The sequence below is a fragment of the Scylla paramamosain genome, chromosome 31 (assembly GCF_035594125.1).
Source record: "Scylla paramamosain isolate STU-SP2022 chromosome 31, ASM3559412v1, whole genome shotgun sequence".
NCBI lineage: Eukaryota > Metazoa > Arthropoda > Malacostraca > Decapoda > Portunidae > Scylla > Scylla paramamosain.
The window spans coordinates 8548134-8573855 of NC_087181.1; the positions used below are offsets into that span (position 1 = coordinate 8548134).

General features: G+C 42.5%; 1 long non-coding RNA gene across 1 annotated transcript; it reads left to right on the forward strand.

The window, feature by feature from the left end:
* Positions 1–5638: 5638 nt before the first annotated feature.
* LOC135116302 (uncharacterized) lies at positions 5639–7766 on the forward strand. Its single transcript, XR_010276232.1, has 2 exons — positions 5639–6076; positions 6342–7766. It is a non-coding gene; the product is annotated as an uncharacterized LOC135116302 (long non-coding RNA).
* The last annotated feature ends 17956 nt before the right edge of the window (positions 7767–25722 follow it).

Sequence of the window (25722 nt, forward strand, 5' to 3'; positions counted from 1 at the left end):
GGGAGAGGAAAGCCAAAGCTGGTGGTTCCCTGCGGCAACACACGTCCTCCTTGCCCAGGTGTCCTCAGTAATGTGTCCTTATCGTCCTCAGTTATCCCTTGGATCCCTACACTGCCCATCGTTATCCATCAAAGACGGTGAAAAGGTCGGCCTTGTATCGGCCTCATGTCATCCCCTTATATCAACATCACATCAACACTGGCCGTAGAAGAAATTCGCTGACTAGACCTCGTCTTGGCCTTCGCCCTGACCTGCGGGTCCTTCTCCATCAACAACCTCGATCGCTCAGCAACAACTTGTTGCGCCCGCTCGACGGTAACACTCCCTCTGTAGGGCCTCGCCCGAAATTCACATACGTAAAACTCACGTTGTCCCAACGTCATCCAACAGAGTTCGTAACCGGTCGTCCCTTTCTCAGCAGTGAAGGGTTAAAGTTGTGCACGTGATCTTTCTCAAGCTATGTAGGTAAGATAACGGCACGTGGTGGGAAAGCAATTACGTTAATGAGTGCAAAAAGTCCCAACAATTACGTTATGGTGCAACCTCCGAGGAAAACTCCGTAGCATACTCACTCACACCACTGCCAATGCACCATCATGTGCAGAATCGACTGGCGATACCTTCAACTACACAGCAGTCACAGAGAATCGGTCAATAAGGATTTGGACGTGTTTCCAGCTCCGCTTATATGTCTCATTTATGACAGGTTTCATCCTCATCTCTGGTCAAGAACGTGTTTCATATCCTCAGCATCACACCAGTTCTCAGCAGCTCGTCGTGGTTCTCTGTTCATTCCCACCATGTTAGTTCTAAGGTCGATGCGTTTAGTGAAATAACTGTGAGCGCAGAGTCTCAAAGAGTAGTGATGGGTCAGCATCCAAAGATGTCAGGATCTCTAGTGGTCTTTCTCCTTACGATGTGCTACCCCTGGTGAAGCTCCCTTGATTCGGTGTTACATGCAAGCATTGAAAAATCCTTGTCCTCCCTCTCGGCTACTACGTCCAGTTCGGCTTCAAGAGCTAAGAATCCTTCCGGAGTGACCTTGCCTCCTCTTGTGTCCATGCAAGTTATCTAAGTCCATGACGCTCGCTCCTCTCGGTTGAGTGCCGTTGATATTGTCTCGCCTCTATAAGTACGAGTACACAACTGTAAGCACACAAATCACTTCTTGATGATGTCTAGCCTCTGTAAAAATACAAACTCACTCCCTGGTGGTGTCTGTATACAAACTCATTCTCTGGATCCCTCTGCAATCATACGAATTCACTCCCTGATGGTGTTTAGCACACGAACTCACTGCCTGGTGGTAGCTTCTCCAAGCATGCAAGCATACAAACTCAGTCCACGGTAGTCACCTCTGCGAGCACACAAACTCATTTCCTTGGTGGTAGCCTCTGCAAGCAGACATACTGAGCCCCTGGTGGTAGTCTCTGCAAGTATACAAACTCATTCCCTGGTGGCCTCTGCAAGCTGATGGTGTCTAGTTCTACAAGTACACGAACTCATTCCGTGGTGTTAGTCTCTGCAAGCATACAAACTCAATCCATGGTGGTAGCCTCTGCAAACATACAAACTCAGTCCATGGTAGTAGCCTCTGCAAGCATACAAACTCAGTCCCTAGTGGTAGCCTCTGCAAGCATATACAAACTAAAACCATGGTGGTAGCCTCTGCAAGCATACAAACTCGTTTTCTGGTAGTAGCCTATGCAAGGGGACATACTCAGTCCTTGGTGGTAACCTCTGCAAGCATATAAACTCGTTCTCTGGTGGTAGCCTCTGCAAGCATACATATTCACTACCTGATGGTGTCTAGTTTTCGCACATACACGAGCTCATTCCCTCGTGGTAGCCTGTGTCCCCTGTAACCATGTAAGCATACAAACTCAGTCCATGGTGGTAGCCTCTGCAAGCACACAAAATTCATTTCCTGGTGGTGTCTAGTCCCTGCAAGCATACAAACTCAGTCCCTGGTGGTAGTCTAGTCTCTGCAAGCACACAACCTCGCTCTCTAGTGGTGTCAAGTCTATGCAAGCCCACAACCTCTCAACACGATGGTGTCTCGCCAGTATGAGGATACAGGCCCTCTACACGGGCACTCCACACGATGGTCTTTAGGAGGGCAAAAATTGTAAAGGCAAAAACATTACAGCCAGCCTCTCGACCCCACAGGCAACAGGCAAAGAATTCTCTTAACACTGAAGAGAAGACTTCTAAGCACACAGATGCATTCACGTCCGGCTAGCTACATAACGCTCTCGGAGAGATAGTGCACCTGTCTCAAGTCTCCAGTTACCACTCACCACTAGTGAGCACAGGCTATGTACCCGCTTGTTCGGCTGGCCTACCGGCAACTCGCGCCGTGCTCTGCTCACTCGCAGCACCGGCACTGTTCCTGTCCCCGCAGGGATGCACGATCCGTCCTCCACGGTTTATCCTTCACACAACAATCCGTTCCTCCCCATCGTATTGGGTCTGTAGCAGGTCCTCTTCACGCACTATTCCGCTGCTGCCCCCTGTCTGGATCATAGCAGGTCTTGTTCACGTAACTATACGTTCCTGTTCCCCGTCAGGGTCATAGCAGGTCCTCTTCTCCCCCCTGGCATTCACAGGAGCAGGACGGCCACCAGTGGCTCCGTGAGTCACCGTCAACACACAACCGAACACACAGCCTCTGTACCCAGTTCTCAGAGGGGCAGGCTGGCCGCCTGCCACTCCGTGCGCCACCGCTAACACAAGAAACGGACACACACTCTCTACCCAGTCCTCCACGGGCAGGATGGCCTCCCGCCGCTCCGTGCGCCACTGCTAACAGACGAACGAACTGAACACACCTACACTACCCAGTCCTCGGTGGGGCAGGATGGCCCTCCGCCGCTCCGTGCGTCACCGCAAACACACGAACGAACACACATTTACTACCCACTCGGAGGGACAGGCCTGCTGCTCTCTCTACAGTGCCCGTGGCTGGGTGCCCCTCGTCTCATCCCGCGGCGTCCGTTGTCAAGGGTAACGCCCTCTCCGCACATCCCGCGCTGATGGTTAAAGGTCTCCTCGTCTGGTCACTCGGCACCGTCTTCCTCGAGCGCGCGTCGAAGACCACCTCGTTTTGATTACTACCGCCGGAAGGCGACGAATGTTATTTCAGACCCATGCGATGGCACGAATCGTTTACTGTATTCGGTCAAAACCTGAAGACATTCATTAATGGTCATAGACAATACTCTAAATGCATAAACTGTGTAACACAGGTATGATTTTGCTCGTTACTTGCAGAATGATGTATTCTTACACAGATAGTTGTTAAACTTAGGTATGTTGGGTCTTGGGGTGATTATTAAGCAGGGTTGGCATTAAAAACCCAACCCCCCCAAAAAAAAATTACTAACCAAAATTTTGTTTTATATTATATTGATAATAAGGGTCTACATATGTACATGTACATAAAATATGCAATGGTAGTCAAGTCTGACCCGTTCATTTCCTGTAAAAGCGTAAGTTAACACAGGCTTTGTCCAACCCGGACCAACCATATCATCATAACCTAAACAAGTGTGTGTTCTTCATTAAAAGTGTCAAAATCTTTCAAGATAGAACTCCCCTTGTAATTTCTGGCATCTAGCCAAAAACATCTCCAATAACTTTGTTTTTCATCTTTCCTTCCTTTATTTCAACCAGATGGCACTACTGCCACGTCATATATATCTAAAGCTGATCTATTCACTCAAACCTTTGTTAAAAACACTACCTTGGATGATTCAGGGCTTGTTTCTCCCTCTCTTCCACCCTCCGACTACTTCATACTACCTGTTAAGATCCTTTGCAATGATGTTTTCCATGCCCTCGCTAGCCTTAATCCTCAGAAAGCTTACGAACCTGATGGGGTCCCCTCCCATTGTTCTCCGAAACTGTGCCTCTGTGCCTACATCTTACCTAGTTAAACTCTTCCAACTCTGTCTATCAACAAATACCTATCCTTCTTGCTGAAAGTTTCCCTAAATTCAGTTTGTTCCTTAAAAGGGCGACCATTCTAGTCCCTGAAACTATTGTCCTATTGTTTTAATTCCCTTCCTCTCTAAAGTTTTAAATATATCCTCAACAGGAAGATTCTTAAACATCTACCACTTTATAACCTTCTATCTGATCACCAAAATGGGTTCCGTCGAGGCCGCTCTACTGGTGATCTGGCTTTCCTTACTGAGTCTTGGTCATCTTCTTTTAGGGATTTTTATGAAACTTTTGCTGTTGGCTTAGGTATATCAAAGGCTTTTAATAGAGTCTGGCACAAAGCTTTGATTTCAAAACTACCCTCCTGTGGGTTCTATCTTTCTTCTGTAACTTCATCTCAAGTTTTCTTTCTGAACGTTCCATTGCTGCTGTGGTAGACGGTTACTGTTCTTATAATCCTATTAACAGTGGTGTTCCTCAGAGTTCCGTCCTTTCATCCATTCTCTTCCTGTTATTCATCAATGATCTTCTAAACCAAACTTCTTGTCCTATCCACTCCCACGCTGATGATACCACTCTGCATTTTCCACATCTTTTTGTAGACGTCCAACCGTTCAGGAAGTAAACAGTCATCGCAGGAAAGCCACGGAATGCGTGACTTCTGAACTCTCTAAAATTTATGATTAGGGCAGAGAAAACTTAGTATTGTTCAATGCCTCTAAAACTCAATTCCTCCATCTATCAACTCGACACAACCTTCTAGACAACTATCCCCTCTTCTTCAATGACACTAAACTGACACTGAACATCCTCCATTTGCCCTTTACTTATAATCTAAAGTGGGAACTCCACATCTCATCTCTAGTTAAAACAGCTTCTATGAAGTAAGGTGTTCTGAGTTGTCTCCGCCAGCTTTTCTCATTCCCCCCACCTGCTAACTCTGTACAGGGGCCTTATCCGTCCATGTATGGAGTATGCTTCATATGTATGGGAGGGAGGAAGGTTCCACTCATACCGCTCTTTTAGACAGGGTGAAATTAAAAGCTTTTCATCTTATCAACTCCTCTCCTCTAACTGACTGTCTTTAGCCTCTCTCGCATTGCCGCAATGTTGCATCTCTTGCTATCTTCTACTGTTATTTTCATGCCAACTTGATCTTGTTAACTGCATACCTCCCCTCCTCCCTCGGCCTCGCTGCGCGAGACTTTCTTCTTTCTCTCACCCCTATTCTGTCCACCTCTCTAATGCAAGAGTTAATCTGTATTCTCAGTCATTCATCCCATTCTCAAGTAAACTCTGGAACTCACTTCCTGCTTCTGTATTTCCTCCTTTTTATGACCTGAACTCTTTCAGGAGGGAGGTTTCAACACTTATCCTATAATTTTTGGCGATCGGCACCTGAGTGGACCTTTCTTTTTATCATATTTTCGTTGCTCTCGTCTACATGAAAAAAAAAAAAAAACACTACAAACAGACAGCTGAAGACAAGTGTTGTGGCGCTTATGAGAGGTGCGGTTCCTGAGTGAATATGGGTGCCAGGAAATGGCGGAAGGTAAAAAAAAAACATGTGGATCTGCCTACTTTATGTTTCACCTGTTGTTAACAGGGTCACAAAATTTGGCGTTGTCGATATGACACAATATGTTTCTGTAGTGGTAAGGAATTGCTGAAAAAAATTAAGGAGGGAGCGAGAATTCCACTCAGATGTAATTGTGGCTAGTACCTGAAAAGAGGGAGAAAGTGAGTTAAGTCCCGAGCTAGTTCGTGCCTGCCGAACCACCTGAGAGAAGAAAGGCATGGTTCCCTCCGCACCGAGCGCTTCGTGAGTCATTAGTGGTGACTGAACCTGCTTCACTTGCTTCTTTGGGGAACGTGAGTCGGCTCACCTCGTGGGTCAAGTCGGAGGGAGGTGGCGGATGTGGTGGTTGTGGGGACGGCAACACAGTCGACGGCAGAGACAAGTGCGCCGCACGCACGTGTGGTGCACGAGGCCACTGAACACCAACTTATGAACTCACTAATAGATCATGTTATTAAGTTAGAGAAGGTCAATTGCAGGCTGCAGGACAGAATTTGTAAGTTGGAGAAGTGTCAAGAAAGACAGCAGATGTCCGAGAAAGAAAATACGGATGTAAGTAGGTTGGTGAGACTTAAGAATAAGATCATTATACTTATTGGTATGCTGAATGATTTTCTTACTTAAGAAGGCTTGTTTGTTGGATGATGAAATTCAAGGTACTTTCCTAATGAAGATGATTATGGAGATAATAAGGCAATGGGGACGAACGTAAATCATCTACAATGTGTGTCGTGGAATGTAAATAGTTTTATCTATGAGGATGACTGATTTGCATAGTTATGTATTGAAAAATAATACTGATGTGCTTTTCTTACAGGAAACAATGGATCGGGGTAGTCCTCTAGTGGCTCTGCGCAATTATCAGCATTTTTTTCTGCCTGCAGGAGAGGATGTTAGAAGGTTGTCTGTTTATGTTATGAATAATATACCAGTCGAGTTGGTATCATCTCTTGGTAAATATGGGGGATAGAATATATAGCAGTAAGACTCATGACTGGTACAGAATTCATTAATGTGGTAAATGTGTATGTGCACCAGAACTCCTTGAGCTTAGAGCACTTTCCGATGCAATGTTTTATGAGCCTACATTGTTGGTTGGAGACATTAATGCTAGACATGATGCTCTTGATCCCCCTGGAGGCAGGAATTGGAATGAAATTGTCTGGCACAAATTTCTTAACGACTGTGATGATGCGTGTTTGCTTGGGGATGACTTATCCACTCATATAAAGGGAGGGAGGCTAGACTATGTGTGTTTGCTGAATACACGCGGGATGGAAGGCAAATGTAAGGTTGTCTCTGAAATGCTAAGTGAAGGGATACCACTTAGTATATACCATTTGTCTGCCACAGAAGAGTGAAATACAGAATTACAAATACAAAAAGGGAACATTTTATTCAGCACATTGCTCATTGGTATAACACATATCATGCATAGGATATAAACATATTTTACGAGGATTTATTAGAATAAATAGCTAAAATTGTCGACAAGAATGTGGTGGAGCGTAAGAGAATTTTAGGGCTACGAAGAGATTACACCATAGATGGGCAGCTCCGAGCTTGTAATCATACGTTAAAGCAGGCATATCAGGAGTGGATTACGTTTAGTAAAAGTGAGGAGGCTAGAGTTGCATTGCAGGAAGTAACGAAGGCATGTACTGTAGCTCGACGAGAAGCAAGGGAGAAGTATTGGAAAATCTTTTTGGAAAATATTGCTGCAACACTATCCACAAAAGAAATATGGAACAAAGTAAATAAAGTGAGAGGGGTGCGTAGAGGTATGAGGGTAGTGAGGGGCTCACAGAAAGTAGCAGATGATTTGACATAGATGGGCACATGCAGGTAGCATATCACCTTTACCAGAGATGGTTATCAGGGAGTTACGGAATCACGAGGACAAGAGGAATGACTTAATTTTTACCTGTATTAACAGACGTGATTCATCGTGTGTTGCTATAACAAGGGAAGAATTACTGGCAAAAGTTAAAAAAGATGTATCCACTGCACCCGGTGCTGATGGAATTACATATATCAAGTATCAGGAAGGGCTCCTTAATAGATTTATTCAACATGAGTTTCAGTTCAAGGAGGCTGCCAAGGAAATGTAAGGTAGCTGTTGTTTTCCAGTCCCTAAAAGGCAACGGAAGTTGCCGCTTTCCAATAAAATGTATGGTTTTTGTCAAAGGGAAAAAACACGTCAGACTGTATTATTTCTTGTTTGTTAAATTCTAAAGATGAATGTGGAGTTTTTGTTGACCTCCAGAGTGCTTTTGATAAAGCTAGTAGTCAAATGATTTTATATGAACTGGGAAATCTTGGTGTGTCTGGTAAAATCTCTCACTATCTTAGCAATAGATATGCAAAGGTTTGGTTTGGCGGAAAGTTTTTAAACATTTTGAATTTGAACTCCCCAAGGAAGGATTCTAAGTCCTACTTTATTCAATGTTTAGATCAACAGAATTGCAAAAGATGAGTATCCTCCTGGTGGGATGTCTATATTGTATGTAGATGACCTATTGATACAATCACCAGCTGTAGTTAACATGCAGATTGCTCTGAATAAATTGAGTAATAATTGAATATATTTGGGTCTGGTTGTTAATGAGCAGAAAACAAAGTATCAGTGTAGATGTCACAGAAATGTTATACTAAATGGTAGGTCACTAGAAAGAGTGCAAGTATACAAATACCTTGGGATTTATATAGGTTATATCAGGACTGTCAAGAACTCTGAATTGCGACATATTGAAGCTTTGTGTCAGAGAAGAAGACGACCGCTATGTGCATTGTCAAGTTCAGGACGTGGTGTGGGCATACCTGTCCTTCGTATGATGTATGTCATTACTGTGAGGTCAGTCATAGGCTATGCTGCATCATGTTTATCTGTATTAGGAATAGGACATTTAAACAGACTTGAACTTTACAAAATGGGGGTATGAGGATCATGCTTGATTACTAACACAATCCAATGATTGATGCAATGCGAATGGAATTAAATTTTCTCAGTGTTTGTGACATAATATAGGAACTTAATGTGAAAAGCGTTATGAAATACGTCAGACAAAATGGACAATCGGAGGTAATTAGGGCATTGCATTGTGAAGAAAACATAACATAACGGTCATAACCTGTTTTTGTAAAGAATGTAAAAAAAAAAAAAAAAAAAAAACATATGTACAAGGTACCCGAATTGTGTTGCCCTTTACAGGCTAGACCCAGTGACATCTACATTCCTCTATGGGAGAAGGAGAGTGTGGAAATAATGACTGATCCTTTGTCTACAAAGAAATGTAAGCATATTCCTGGATATCTGAGATCGTGGTACTGTGATATGATTGATTGTATTTCGAAAAGTAGATAGCATTCATATGTTTTGTGACGGGTCTGTGAATGAAGATGGGAGAGCTCGTTATGGTGTATTGATGTGTGAGTATGACGAATATGATAATAATAGAGTACAACCACTCTCAGATTGTCTGATGGTGTATCCTCAACTCAGGCTGAATTATACTTTATGCATGTTTCTCTTTCTCAAATACAAGAAAAGGATAAGAATGTGCATATTTTTGTTGATAGCAGATCAGCGTTGGAATCCCTGACTAGCAGAAGTCCTGTATGTGCATTGGTAGTGGGTCAGTGTAGGAGCCTTTTGAAAGGGTACAAAATAAGATTCTATTGTATTCTCTCTTATGTCACCATTCCTCTGAATGAAAAGGCTGAAAGGCTGAGAAAGAAACCATTGATGTACCTGTAGAGCGGGGATCGGTACAGAAACTTCCAGACAGGTGCCGTGAGTTTATTTGCTGGCGCTGTTCACAAGCGCAGCTAGATTCCCCAGACATGGTCACAGCAAGTATACAACAGAGGTGTAAACCGCATTACTGGAACCTACCTCGAACTTCTAATGGTGTATCTATCTATGTATTCCTACAATACTCCCCCTCAAGAACGGAGTTCACCTAGTAATATAAATAGTGAGGGTGTTGATTGAAATACACTGTCCTCCCTGAACGAGTTGTACGAGGGAAGTTAGGTATGGTATGGCGAGGAAGATCAGACTGGAAATGAGCAGAAGGGGAAGGTGTAGAAGCAGAGATATCAGGCAAAGGAGATGAATTAGAGTCTAAAGTAGACGTAGTCAGGTCATCTCTATCATTAGATGGTGCTTGTCTGGTGACTGGTATATAAGCTGGCTTCAAACGGTCAATAGATACAGACGTGTCACCCTGAGGTAGTCTGAGGATGAAATATTTCGGGTCACGTTGTATTACTTCATAAGGTCCCGAATAAGGAGCTTCTAAACTTTTGCGAACTCTGTCAATCCGCACCCAGACCTTTGAACATGAAAACAGAACGTTAGGAACATATGGTTTAGATGAGGAGTGACATTAACCTGATGAAACGTTATAAAAATCAATGGGCTGCATTTCTTTAATCAAGCGGTGTATAGTATCTTTGTTCGTTGATATTGGCGAGTCTTTAGTGATAATTGCAGAAGGACACAACATATGAGTTCCTGTGACAGCAGTGAATGGCGAGTAACTGGTCATATTAGGTGTCAAGCGATATCCAAGTAAGACTATGGGCAAAGCATAAAACCAGTTCTCTTGTCTAGCACGTATCGCTGATTTTAGAGAGCGGTGATGGCGTTCAATGATACCGTTCGCTTGAGGATGATAAGCAGTTGTTCGCATGTGATGGAAGCCAATAATTGAGGAAAGCTCGGGAAACAACTCACCTTCAAATTGAGCACCTCTGTCTGTCACTACCTGCAGCGGTACTCCAAAACGAGAAATCCAACCAGCCACGAATACAATAGCGACGGAGCTCGCGGTGGTGTCTATTACAGGTATAGCTTCCGTCCATCTTGTCGCTCTGTCAATGCAAGTGAGAAGGTAACTGTATGGGAGAGGGTATGGGTAGTTAGGAAGAGTAGCAGGAGGCAATGGTCCAACAATATCTATATGAACAGTCTGGAAGCGATCAGTAGGAGTAGAAATAGGAGAAACTAGTGATATTGTGTGTCTGTGTGTTTTAGCTTGTTGACATTTAAGACAATTCGTTACAAACTCCTTTATATCTTTGTCCATACAAGGCCAGAAATAACGTTGTTTAATTATTTTAGCAGTGGCTTTAATACCAGGATGAGATAGATCGTGTAAAGAATGAATGACATTTATCCTAAGAGAAGAAGGAACAAACGGTCTTGGTGCGTTGGTAGATGTGTCGCACCATAGGGCAAGATTAGAGGGCAAGGTATAATTGGATAAGCTCTCCTTGTACAAACCAACCTCGGTGTCACCTTCCTGGGAACGAGCTATGCCACACAAGTCGAAAGAATCAACTGAAATTGCACATGATGGTCTTGATAAACAATCGGCAACAACATTGTTGTCCCCACGGATGTACACTACTGATGATACATATTCAGAGATTAAAGAAAGTTGCCGTTGTTGCCTATCAGATTTTGCAACTGACTTAGAATGAAAGGCAGAAACTAAAGGTTTATGGTCAAGGAACAAGGTGACCGAGTGGCCATCAATAACTGTTTTAAAGTGAATGACAGCCAAATAAGAAGCTAAGAATTCTCTGTCATAGGTGGAATAAGTTTTCTGAGTGTCAGAGAGCTTTTTTGAATAAAATCCTAGAGGCGTAGGCGTGTCATCTATAATCTGGTATAGAGCTGCGCCAACTGCGAAGCTCGAGCTGTCAGTCACAAGCTGGTAATCAGTTGCCTTCTGAGAGGGATAGGCGAGGGTAGGACAAGTGACTAGGGCTTGCTTCAAATTGTTGAAGGAGTCCCTTGCAACATCTGTCCATGAGAGAGATTTAGAAGATGGATTATGCCGTAAGAGTTCTGTCAATGAATAAGCAACATCGGCAAAATTAGGGATCATTGGTCTAAAGAAATTTAGCATCCCCATAAAACGGCGCAATGCAGTTGAAGTTTGAGGTAAAGGAAACTCTGAAATTGCAGTGACGCGGTTTTGAGGTGGTCTAATTCCATGAGCACTGACCTCATAGCCAAGGAAGGTGAGCGAGGACTTGAAAAATTCACATTTATATATAGATAGTCTTAAGTTGTGTTTTGCTAAAATAGAAAGAACAGTCTTAACATCAGCAATGTGTTCTTCAAGAGTTGTACTAGCTACTAAGATGTCATCCAAGTAGGTGAAAGTGTTCTTAACATTAACCAATATGGTGTCAATGAAGCGCTGAAAAGTGGAACCTGCGTTTTTTAGACCAAAGGGCATATACAAAAATTCAAACAGACCAAACGGTGTGCATACTGCAGTCTTAGGTACATCATCTTTGGCCACAGGGATCTGTAAGTATGCACGCTGTAAATCAATCTTTGAAAATATGGTCTTACCCTTAAGTGACATGGTGAGACAGCGCAAATGTGGTATGGGATATTTATCATTCACAGTTACGTTATTGAGTCCGCGATAGTCACCACAAGGTCTCCAAGCACCGGGCTCCTTCTTAGGCACGAGGTGCAGAGGAGACGCCCAAGGAGCGTTAGAGAGCCGAATGATTCCGGCATTAAGCAAAAACTGAAATTCATCTTTAGCCGCTTTGAGCTTCTCACCTGTCAAAGGTCTTGCTTTGAAATATATGGGAGGTGAGTCACCTGTATCAATACGATGGTGTATAGTTTCCACAGGAGGTGTAGTAGCTGACAACTGCAAAGGTGAAGTGAGAACCGGAAACTGAGAAAGGAGTTCAACTGAGAAAGGAGTTTGAGTCTACCCCATTATAATTAACCAGATATGAAGAAATAGGAGAATAAGAAACTTCAAGAGGAATCTTACATTGGGTAGAGGAGTCTATTAGCGACTGGTTTTTACAGTCTACCATTAGTGAGTTAGCTGCAAGAAAATCGGTTCCCAAAATTGGATGTATAACGTCAGCAATGACGAAAGACCAAGGGAAAGAACGCCTAATACATCGTATCCCAAGGTCTACATCGACTTCACCATAACAACGTATGGGTTTACCTGAAGCATTAGTAAGAGTAACAGCAGTTGGCTTGAGGAATGGAGTAAGTTCTGATTCATTAGGAAGCAGCGAAAGTGATGAACCAGTATCTATCAAAAATTGGTAATTCTTGCAACCGATTGTGGCACTTACTCTAAGTGGCAGTCCGACGGTCGCAACTGATATTTCTACGGACTGCCCTACTAGTCTCCCGCCTGGTGGAATACGCGAGCGGGGGAAGAAGAACGAGAATTAGGGCGAGAATCTAGCAAAATATTAGAAGCTGTAGAAGAAAGTATACACCATCGTTTACATGATTTTGCCCTGTTACCATAATACAGATGGTACCTGCACACCTGAGGACGCTGACCTTCATGAAAGGCGCGCATTCCAATGGGAACACAAGTTCTAGAAAATACATTATCCTGACAAGCTGAAGTAAAATTTGGGCCTCTATTACCATTATCTCTGTTCCGGCTCGCAGGCCTGGACCCTTGTCCACCTTCCACCATGGAAACATTAGCGCTGTTGTTTACACTCGCATTACTTGAGCCATAGGCCAATACTGTCTCAGCTACACGAGCCAGTTCCTCTAGTGTAGAGCTCTCCTCATATGTCACTAGGAGAGGTCTGATGCTACAAGGTAATGCTTTCAAAAATTTTAACTTTATAAAGGAATCATCCACCTCTAGTTGAGCAGCTATTTTACGCAACTCTCTCAAATACGTGGAAGGTCTGTCACACATTATGTTATTTTGATTAACAAGAGAGTCAAAAAGTTCAGGTTTTGACCTGGTGAAAAGAGGTATCAAAGATTGCTTTAATTCACCATAGCCTGAAGAATTGATGACTTCATCACTCAATTGATTGATTACTCTAAGTGGCAAATTTGATAATATATGGTGAAATCTAGTACTTGAAACAGTGATCTTGGCAAGAACAAACTGTGATTCAATTATTGTAAACCAGCGTGTTACTGAAGTCTCATCAAAGGGTGGTGGTTTGACGGCAACACCTGCGGTCACGGAAGAAACACTATCCTGCGACGCACTAGATGTAAGTAGCGGACCCTCGTCCTGGTTCGGCATAGTTCCAAGGGCATAGATTCCAAACAGGACAAAAGTAAAATAATGAAGTACCTGGACGACCAGCATATAGTCAATGTGTGGTTATTGTCTGCCACCAATCACCACAGTCCGTAGGCAGTCCCTGCTCCACGATGATCACGTTACGTCTGGTCACTCCGGGGTCACCACTTGTAGAGCGGGGATCGGTACAGAAACTTCCAGACAGGTGCCGTGAGTTTATTTGAGGGTGCTGTTCACAGGCGCAGTTAGATTCCCCAGACACGGTCACAGCAAGTATACAACAGAGGTGTAAACCGCATTACTGGAACCTACCTCGAACTTCTAATGGTGTACCTATCTATGTACTCCTGCATACCTTGTCATTTATCTCTAACACAGATTCGCGGCATTGTTATTAAGCAGGAACAGTGTTGGATAGATTAAATTAAAACGATGGAAGAATATGTCAATAATAATACGTTTCGGCATTATGTTAAGGGTAGGTATCATATTGATGTAGCTTATGATAGAGAAGGTACGCGCCGAGATGTGGTTGTTATGAGGATGAGGTTGGACTACAAATATTGGCAATAAGAGGATGTATTTACTGTTGATGAGGCACAGTGTAGAGTATGTGAAGTGGCAAATGGCCACACCTAAGAGCATTACATGTTGCATTGTTATTGTGTTGCTATATTTAGGAAAGCTGACGTTAATGATGTGACTAATCAAATCATATGGATGCTACGGAATAATAAGATACTCGTATACGAAATCCTGAGATTTTGTAAAAAATAAATTTGCTCCTCCACCATGAAGTTATTGCATTTTTTTATTATTTTTGTACTTTGTCTTTCAATCATGCAATGTGATTTGTAACGTTATTTCTATTTACGATGTGATTTGGATGAGGATAGACATCTACCTCATCCATTTGTCTTGTAATTCAGCAAAGATAATAAATGTAAGCAATAATTCAAAACCTCTGAGTCTTGTCTCGCACATTCCCATTATTCCTAGTTTCCGTGTTTTCATGAATTCTATTATCTCCTCTTCATTTCCTCTAAGAGTAAAAACATTCAGGGTTGATTGTTCCTCGTTTCCTATGATCATATCCAGTGGCGTTCCGTGTTGTTGTCCCCACGGCCCCTTTGCTTAGAGGGCGGTGAGAATATCCGTTCAGGAGTGTTGGTCGTGCGTTTCATAAGCAGTTTAGTTCTTCCCCGCCGGGTTGCTAGGCCTATCGTGAATGTTCGATCCAGTAAGTAACACTCCGAGGGTTACAAGCCCCTTGATATGAGACCCAAGCATGTGTTGGAACAAGTCCACACACTTCTACAAGATTAAGCAGGATCTTGCAGCAGTGGGATATCAGCCCCTCGCCACCGTGGGGGAATTGCCATGTATGTTTTAAATATTAGTACTTAATAAGTACTGTATTAATGTGTTGCCTGTACGTTTTCTTCATTGACACATAGTTTACAAAATAAAAAAAACATCTATCATTTGCTGTTTCCTGTAAGGATTTGACTACGTAAATTGTACAGAAAAAAAAAATGTCACTTTATGCCGCGCTGCGCCTCTTGAGTACGTAGCGAGCCGAGGAGAGAGGAAGGGAGGGAGGGAAGCGGAGGCCCATCCAGGCAAGAGGCTTCAGCAACACACAACTTACACGTTAATTTCTCTCAAAATAAAGCAAAACGCATCATATATGCTGGAGTCCCGGGGACAAGCGACTCGCCACCTCAGTCGCGTGCGTCAAACGCTCATATGAAAGCCCACTGACGAAAACACCGGGAAGCTATGGGAAAATACTTCACCACGACTCGGCAGGGTTGCTGAGTCGCGCGACCAAAACGTCTATGTGAAAGGGACCTCAAAATTACAATGCTACGAAACCTCGTTTGCGCTCCAAAGCCCTTACATCTGGAACTTCAGTCTTGAGAGGCAAGCTGAAGTGAAGGGCTCGGTTGGCAATATGAGCAGGGCCTGCTCGGCGCTCACGGTTCAAGTAGGAAAGGAACGTTCTCCTTGCCTAAAGTACCTGGCTGTTCTCTGTCCGCAACGTGCCCTTTGCGATGCTGCAGTGTGTGGGCGCTCTGTGCCTACCTGTGGTGCAACACCGACTGCGAGTGGTGGGATTTTGCTGCTATGCTAATATTCTGTTTGTGCTGTGTACCATTGGGAAAATAAGACGGTGTCATAAGTCATTCCGGTGCTTATCTTGTGTCCCTGCCAGCCCATTGTTCCCTATGTACGTGTACTGTGTCCAGGCGCCAGGTAGGCGCCACAGGTGAGTCCCCAGCTCCCCGCGACCCCCAACCCCTCCTGCCAGCAGACAAGGGATAGGGGTGGTCGCTGCAACATGTTTTAGTAGCTGCACATATTCATAGAAACTACATGTAGCAAACATAACATTATAGTATATTAGTACATACCGTCTGAATTATAGGTGGTTTAGGTTGAACATTTGAACATTTATTTATAGCCATTACATACATTGTATATTTATATTCCATAAATTTTTTATTATGGCTAGCCTTTTTTTAAGCGTAAGCTTTTCAGGTTGGTCCACCACACACAGCACAGGAAATGTATGAAAAAAGAAAACAAACCAATTAATTGCTCTCTACTGTACATATTATTTTTTGTGTGCTATATACAAATATAAAACATGTATGCAATGAGAGATACTTATTGTCACTACGAAGAATAATTATACGAAGAATAATTAGTATTTCGATCCACTTACACCTAATTATTGTCCAGGAGTACTTAGGCAGGAACAGCTTCTTTTCCTAACTTTGGCAAAGAATATCGAAAAAAAAGATGCTTGAGGTAATGTACAAGATGATACTGATAAGCATTTCTTGCTTGCTCTCCTGCCTCACTTTAGAAGTATCCCCAAAAATGTAAAGCTTGATGTTAAGGTAGAAATTATGAACATCCTTCAAAAAGTACACACAACATTCAACATTTTTCAGTCATCAGTTTCCTTCTCAAACTTACTCATATCTCTTGTCAGGTTCTATTTCATCAGTGAACCCAGCACCACATTCTTTTCCTCACCGGAACTTTTCCTCACCGAGTCAAGTACAACACATATTTTCTTTTTTCCACAGCCCTGTTCTTTCTCAGTGAATCCAACACTACACTATCCTATTTCCATTCCTACCCAACATTCGGAGCTTGCGAAAACATCGGTCTCATTACTTCAACCTACACAATGACAACACATGTTTTAAATAAGCTGCAACTTCACAAGTCTTGTCTCCACTCTGTGATGCTTCAACCATTTGTGATGGTTACTTCTCCCAGTAGGGTTTGAAGATTTTTTTTTATTTATTTTTATTTTTTATTTTACTTTATTTTAGTAGTGTGTAGTATTTTAATGTATGTGTGTGTGTGTGTGTGTGTGTGTGTGTGTGTGTGTGTGTGTGTGTGTGTGTGTGTGTGTGTGTGTTTCTGTGTGTGTGTGTGTGTGTGTGTGTGTGTGTGTGTGTGTGTGTGTGCGCGCGTGTGTGTGTGTGTGTGTGTGTTACCATTTGCTATAAAAAAGAGTGTCTTCGACGCAGCTCTCATGTCATCGTTAATATATAGGTGTGAATCGTGGATCAGTGCAGACATTCTATAATTGGTGCCTGAAGCAATTATTGGGTGTGAGAAGGTCAACATGCAAGGATGTATGCTATGTTGAGTCGGGTTATCCACCTTTAGAAGATTTTGTAAGTATTTCTTCAAGACGTGTGATCTATATAGATATCAACGCAGATTGTTGTCGAAATTATCTCTATGAAGCAAAGCACACTATAAATGAAAAACAGTGCCATTTACAAGGTTCCGGGTGAGTGGGTACGCTTTGGCTTGCACCCTGGAGGTCAATAAAAACTTTACATTCATCTTTAGAATTTGACAAACCATGTAAAAAGAAAAACTATTCTGACTTTTTTTTTTGTATGTGCGTTTTTTTGTATGTGTAATTCTGTATCTCACTCTTCTGTGGCAGACAGATGGTATACTCAGTGATATTTCAACGTGCAAGGCAAAATGATCACTTAGCATTTCAGAGACAACCTTACATTTGCCTTCCATCCCGCGTGTATTCAGCAAACACACATAGTCTAGCCTCCCTCCCTTTATATGAGTGGATAAGTCATCCCCAGGCAAACACGCATCATCACAGTCGTTAAGAAATTTGTGCCAGACAATTTCATTCCAATTCCTGCCTCCAGGGGGATCAAGAGCATCATGTCTAGCATTAATGTCTCCAACCAACAATGTAGGCTCATAAAACACTGCATCGGCAAAGTGCTTTAAGCTCAAGGAGTTCTGGTGCACATACACATTTACCACATTAATGAATTCTATACCAATCATGAGTCTTACTCCAATATATATTCTATCCCCCATATCTACCTTACCAGGTGGTAATCCCAACTCGACTGGTATAATATTCGACCTTCTAACACCCTTTCCTGCAGGCAGAAAAAAAAATTGATAATTGGGCAGAGCCAGTAGAGGACCTTCCCCATCCAATGTTTCCTGTAAGGCAATCACATCAATATTATTTTTCAATACATATCTGTGCAAATGAGTCATCCTCATAGATAAACCATTTACATTCCACGACACACATTGTAGATGATTTACGTTCTTCTCCATAATCTTCATCATTATGACAGTACCTTGAATTTTATCATCCAACAAACCAGTCTTCTCTGTAAGAATATCATTTAGCACACCAGTAAGTATAATGATCTCATCCTTAGGTCTCACCAACCTACTTACTTAGTTTTTCGACCTTATCAAGGTCGGCAATCACATTATCTTGGAAGCCGATGGTCGTTAGATAGTCTACAGCAGCTGAACCCTTCACAGTTAGGAACGGGCGATTCACTCACTTCAGCAACATTCACTTCAGCAACTGCCGGAACTCTCGATGCTTCACTGCCAACTGCGCCGTCCATACTCTCTTCTGAGATAACGACATCGCGTCAGTCGTAGTTAAATATGGTCATTTCCTCAGACTACGGTCATTTTCCACGGCCAAGGCTTCCTGCTCCTTTCTCAGCAGTTATTTATCATCTTGATCCCTCGTCTCGGATTCACTTACTCGTAGCTCGAGGTCTGCCGTAACTTCCTCGACACGGGTGTATCCCATGTCAGCGACCCAGTCTCGGGGTTCTCGCAGATTCGACAACAGCTCTGAGACGGTAGGATTCAATTCCAGATCTGATAAGCAACGTCCGCACTAACGTCCGAACTAACTCAGAGGTGATGGAGGGAAAGCACTATATAAAACTACAAGTTTATTAACAGCATTGAAGAAGACGGTAGACATAGGGTATACATTCATGCTGGTGGCATCCACATTTACGGAAAGAGTGAATAACATAAGAAGGAAGAGAGGAATCCTGATTAATGTATCAGTGAAGCTTGAGAATCATGGCATCAGTTCTGTGCAAGTTTACGCACCTCAGACAGGGAGACCAGCGGAAGAGAAGGAAAGATTTTATGAAGAACTACAAAAGATGATAGATGGTGTAAAGTTTAGAGAAAACATGATAATGATGGGTGATTGGAATGGAGATGTTGGAAGGAGCAGAGACGGCTAAGATGGAGTCATTGGAACACATAGAATTGGAGATAGGAATGAAGATGGAAGAAGAATACTAGATGCTTAGTCAACGACGCTGCCATTATGAATACGTTCTGTAAACATCAGGAATCGCATAAATGGACCTAGTGTTACCGCCGAGCGGGCGCTAGAAGCTGTTGTTGAAGCGAGCGAGGTTGTTGATGAGAAGAGGAAGGACCTGGAAATCAAAGCGAAGGCCAAGACGAGGCCTGGTCAGCGAATTTTTGTACGGCCGGTGTTGATGTGTTGATGTAAGGGGATGAAGGACGCGTGACATGAAGCCAATACGAGGCTGACCTTATCACCGTCTTTAATGAATGACGATGGGCAGTGTAAGGACCCAAGGAGTAACCGAGGACGATAGGGACACATTACTGAGGACACCTGGGCAGGGAGGACGTGTGTCGCCGCAGGAAACAGAAACAGAAAAGGCGTGCGTTATACTTAACGACAGGGTTGGAAAAAAAAAAAAAAATTTTAAAACTACTCGCTGGGTTTTTTTTTTTTTTGGTGGGGGGGTTTGGGGGTTTTATATTTTTTGGGGGGGATTTATTTATTTTTTCTTTATTCTTCATATTCACTTGTAAATCAGTATAAATAAGTAATTAAAAAGTAATCTAGAGTGAAACAAGTGTTTTTCTTTTTTTTCATTGTTCCAGAGTGGTTTTGAATTATCAATTACCGCTGGACACTGTTCATTAGTTTCTTACCTTTGTATAATAGGTAAAGTCACTCTTGGTGAGTTTCTGTAGTTTTCAGGTGAATGTTAAAGGTGAACGTATAAAAATGTGTATATTTAGATATATGTACAGAGTTCTGGAGAAGGGTGTGGCGTGTACGGGACAACGGATGTCCTCTGCGTGGTACAGCGTTACACCCTGGCAAGAGACTGCCAGAGCCGGCACAAGGGACGCTTAGCGCCTTCAAAAAGTGCTGACAGTAGAAATAGGGGCGGGTTGACCGCACTCACAGTACATGAATATATTCATAATTATAACTCTAATTACATAAATAAGGCAAGGGAAAAGCTACTTATAGCTAAGAGTAATACATGCCAAAATACATTAGGGAGAGATTAATTATGGAGAATACTTAGATACTATAATGTAGGTGCTACCGATTACTTATTCATGGCAATAAAAGAAGTATGGAAAGTTCCATGGTGTGTGTGTGTGTGTGTGTGTGTGTGTGTGTGACGTAGGTTGGCGTGATCATATCCGCCCCACCCTTATCCGCCAACACCCACTATCTACACTTATGCATATATGTATACATACACTTATATTGCTAATCAGGCAAGGCATTATAATTACATTACATATTATTATTAATTATGTGACACCATTACATCGCTCGGTCACCTACTTTACGCGTGCTCGTGAATACAGTGTATCTAACCATGTTATGTGTATGAAATTCCTTCATTAAGACGTTTACGTCTACTATCAAGATATATATATACAAATTTAAGGCTTTCCTAACACACACATATAAGAACATTAACAAAAACATTAAAATAAGGCAAGGTGTCAGGATACTTGGATAGAGAATCCCCGGTTTAAGATATACTGGTAAAGATGTCTCTAGAGCCTCTGAAAACTCTTTTGTGTTTGAGAAGGAAAGAGTGGATAAGGAGTTTGTTATAAAAGAGATCCTTGACTTTGTCAAATTCTCCAGGGAGGTGACAGGGAAAACTATATGAAAGGTCTGTCGTAAAAGCTAAGTGAATCCTAGAAGGGTAAGTGGTTAGTTTACTAGAACGTACGTGACAAGCATCTTGTGCTGCATAATGTCCTATAACCTCCTCATAGGTGGTCCCTTCTGGGCAAGTCACTGAGACATAAAAGGTTTCTGTGAAATAAAAGTAATGATATCCATGAAAATTACAATGGAAAATAGGTTTTGAAACCACATGCTTGTATGGACAGAGTGATAGAGCTGTAGACGCCTCTGAACGTGTCAACACGACTTCACAAATACCCTTTACTACAGATAAGAAGGCAAATTGGATACTTGAACAATGGTACAAATGTAATTATGAAGATATACAACGTTTTAATTCAGTTAAATCTCCAATTGTATATAATGAAAAGTCCTTAGCTATTAGCACTAAGGAAGGATTCATGTCTAGTGTCATCACAGATTTATTAACGGAAAATGGAAAAGGTTTAATCTCATAGGCCACAAAATGATCCTGAGATTTAAAAGTTATGTTTACAATTATTGCTTCTGTGGTCAACATAGCTTCTAGCAATGAATAGTAATATTGGATCATGTCCGCTGCATACACTGGTGTCAATTTATAGGTTGACTGACCAATTTCTAGTGTGTGAAGCAAATCCTCTACAGGAAATAGTGAAGTTGTTACCCTGCCATTGACAGCATCCACCATGTTGCGAATTATCGCTTCGTTAATGGAGAGAACTGAACCCAAGGAAGCTTCAAATACATGCAAAGCTTGATCTATTACCACAACGTGATTTATCACATCTAAACGATGTAGGGCATTATCAAGCACAGTTGTTAAATCATTTGAGTACTGTAATAACTCATTGAGGTTAGATTCTAATTTAACTATTTTATTGTGATGTAGGTTCAGGACCTTCTTATTAGTAGCTGCAACCGTTATTAGTTGATCATAATGTTTCCTTAAATCCTGTACATCCTCGTCCAGGGCGATGCCAAAGAGATATTGAGACAGTTGTCCCAACCCATTTATGAGTCCTCTTTTGGTACGAGCGTGCACTGGATGAAGGTTGTAGTCATGCTGAGATTGGTTCAATTTCCCATGCAAGAATTCTACCCTTGCTTTTAAAGCTTTGATTATGGTTTGAGAGAAAACTTGCGTCTGTCTATGCGTTTCATCAGCAAGTAAGGATTCCAATTCCTGTAAGGAGTTATCCAAAGTTTTTGAGACAGTGTCGAGATCCGAAGGTACGGAAAATAAGGTAGAAAAAGGATATCGAACCAGAAGAACATCTTCTATTAAGATTACTTCCCCAAGATGTGTGGTGAGAGCCCCTGGTTTGACATGCAACGCAGTGGACGCTTGTACCACTTGCAGCATGCTCAAGTAGGTAACCAGGAGAACCTAGTGCCATCTGTAAATAATGCAGGCAATTAGCTGCGTGAGCGCAGGTTATACCTATGCGTCTTTATAGTATTAGTAGAATTATGGTTTGTAACCTGATCAGTAGTACTCTCTGTTGATGATTCGATCTGAGCATTAGTCTTCACAAGCCAATCACTATGTAATATCTCAACAGTGTTAAGAAGAGGGTCATGCACCTCAAATTTGTTACCATGTGACTGGCAGACAACCGAGCATGGACCACTAAATTTTGGGGAGAGTTTGGAGGTCCTGTCCGGATGACGAACTTTAACTGTGTCTCCAACCTGTATCGTGACAGGGATCGCAAGCTTGTGTTGTCTAGCCATCATTTCTGCCCTAGAAGCTTGTAGCCTACTTCGCACTTTAGCATGAATGTCCTTGAAGACATGCATATGGACTTGCCAACAAATCATAAGGAAGATTTTTATCTTCACCATACAATATATAATGTGGGGATTTCCCAGTACTTTCACACATTGAACTGTTAAGGCAGGCACCAACATGTGGTAACCAGTCTTCCCAATCATCATGTAGATTGTAGACTGTTTACAACTGGACGAAGAACTTCCAGGATTTTCCTGTTTGCTCTTTTTACCAGTCCGTTTGAAGAAGGATGGTAAGCCACACTGTAGGTGTGTTTGATGTTGAACTATGTACATATACCTTGTAGGATTTCATTGCGAAATTCAGAACCATTATCACTTAACAACACTCGTGGTGTTGAGTATGGACAAAGCAATTTAGTTAGTAGCGCATGCGCTACATATTTAGCAGATTTTTCCTTTAAAGGTGAGAGAACCACGAACCTTGAAAAATGGTCTACACACACAAGTAGGTACTGCGAGCCATTTTGACTTTTGGGTAATTGAAGAAGATCAATGGAGACAATGTTCCAAGGTCGCTCAAGTAGTGGATATTCCAGTATTGGGGCGGGTCCTTTTACCGTACCCTTGTGCTTTGCACATGATATACACTTGGCAATATAATTTTCTATGTCAGTGCGCATAGTAGGCCAATAATAGCTTTTACACACTGCTTGTAGAGTTCACTCTCTTCCTGGATGTTCTCCACTTGGCATGTCGTGCACTAAGATAAGTATGACAGGGACTAAACTCTCAGGAATGATGTGCTGCTTACTAGAATCTCCCATTTGGGGATTATGTCGACACAGAACATTGTTTGGTGACATGAAGAATTGACAGAATGGTATATTTAGACTTCTGGAGGACTAATTTTAAACTCTCCAGATGGGACTCTTGATCCTTACTAGCGATGATTATATCATCAAGGTATGCAAACGCGGTTTTACCAAGTAAACCCGTGAAAATACTGTTAATCATTCTCTGGAATGTTAACGGAGCAGATTTCAATTCAAAAGGCATGCGTAACCATTCGTAATGGCCACTAGGCGTACTGAACGCCGTTATTTCCCGTGAAGTGGGGGTTAAGGGAACCTGCCAGTATCCTGACAACAGGTCTAAACTAGAGAACATTTTTTTTTACACGACCTAAGGACATTAGAAGGTCACTCAGGACAGGTAAAGGATAATGATCATCTACAGTGACATCATTAACCCGCCGGAAATCGATTACCGGCCTGAAATATTTATCTTTCTTGGGAACCAAAAAGATTGGTGAATTCCAAGGAGAGCATGATTCTTGAATCACTCTCTTGTCAATCATGTCATGAATCATGTCGTCTACAGTCGCCCTCTGACTATAAGGAAGACGATAAGCTGGTATATATACTGGCTTAGTGTTTGGTTTTAACCTAATGTGGTGTTCCGCTCGATCGGTCACACCTAAGGGTTCTCCAGGTAGTGCCAGGACATTGGGATAATTCCCCTATAAGTCCATGAGCGCGGGTCTCATTTCTGGGTAGTCCACAACACTGACAAACGAACATAGGGTTGGCACCTGCCCCAGCTCGGTTTCAACAGCAGACTGACTCACCGAAAAGACGCAGGCTCCAGGCAGAATACTGGGTTCTGGTACCACTTTCTTGTCATAAACCAGGCATTTTCCAAGGAAAAGACCTTGTTTGATCCTTACAGAACCTCCAGTAGTGTTCACCACCAAGGCATCAGTGACATGACCCTTTCTAATTGTGGAAAGAGTCGATTCAACAGCCAATCGCCTGACATTACCTATACCTTCAAGACAGATGTCACTGCCTACAGGAGCTTCTGGAACACGAATTGTAATCCGTTTTGCCACACGAGCAGGAATGTCATAATCGGCATTGACAATTGCTTTGGTTTCCCTCCATGCTTCTGTTATATCCTTATCTCTCATAGGAGACCGGACAGATGGAATTGTTTGAGGCTCCCCATCGGATCTTAGTCCCTTCTGTGATAAAGAACCGTTTCTGGGTTGCCTGGAAACCAAAGGTGCAGGATGTTTCATCCCTTCCAGATGTCGTCCGCAGTACATGACTGTATTTTGCTATGGATAGATTACTATCTGGTGAGACTTCATGGCTCTTAGCCCTAACAAGCCGTCAGAAGGAAGTTTAAAGTTACTGACTACATAGAAATCAGTTTGAATAAGCTGAGTATTCTTAGATAGACTTATTGGTAAGGAAATTTTTCCTAAGATTTTCAGGGCTGACCCGGTGACACCAGAAAGATTCAAGTCACTTGGACGGAGCATCCATTTACCACCGCGTGAATTCTGTTTCAGAATCTTGTAAGATTCTTCAGAGATCACGCTTACTGTGGCTCCAGTGTCTACAGCCAAAGATAAGCGATGCTTACCTACCCTAGTTGGTAATGCCATTATGTCTGTTTGGTTGTTGGCAGCATTTATGGTTGAATACACTGCCATGTCAGAAGAATTTGCTGCCTCAGCGTCTTGCGCATTTAGATGTTTTAGTCGGGTTTGTTTACTACTGTGCGCTGGTCTTCCCCCGACTGCCTTGTACTGTTCAGGTTAACTCTGGCCTGTTTTTTCAATTCTCATATTGATTATATCTTTACATTGGTCTGATGAGTGTTTACACTGGCCATGTATGAGGCAGTATTGGGTAGCGACGTCCCTGTAGGACCTTGTCCTACCTGTATTCACGTGCGACGATGCACCTGGTTTTGGTCTAACAGAGAGATTACTCCCTTGTGTTTTGTTCTCCGAGTTGGATTTATTAGCTGCCAGTTTCTGGTCCTTTTGTTTCTTAAAACATCTTTTTTCAATATGATCTATTTTATGGCAGTACGAACAGACATTTCCAGGCTTTGCCATGGCTGCCGCACAAGGTTAGGATTGGTCGTCATCCATAAGTGGAGCAACCAGTGAGGTTTGAGTTTTCGGAGAGGTACCAGGTAGCCCCCTTTTCTCTCTAATCAGGACTGCAAGGTCAGTTACTGTGTCTCCCGGTTTAAAACTGAAATGACTTGCGGTT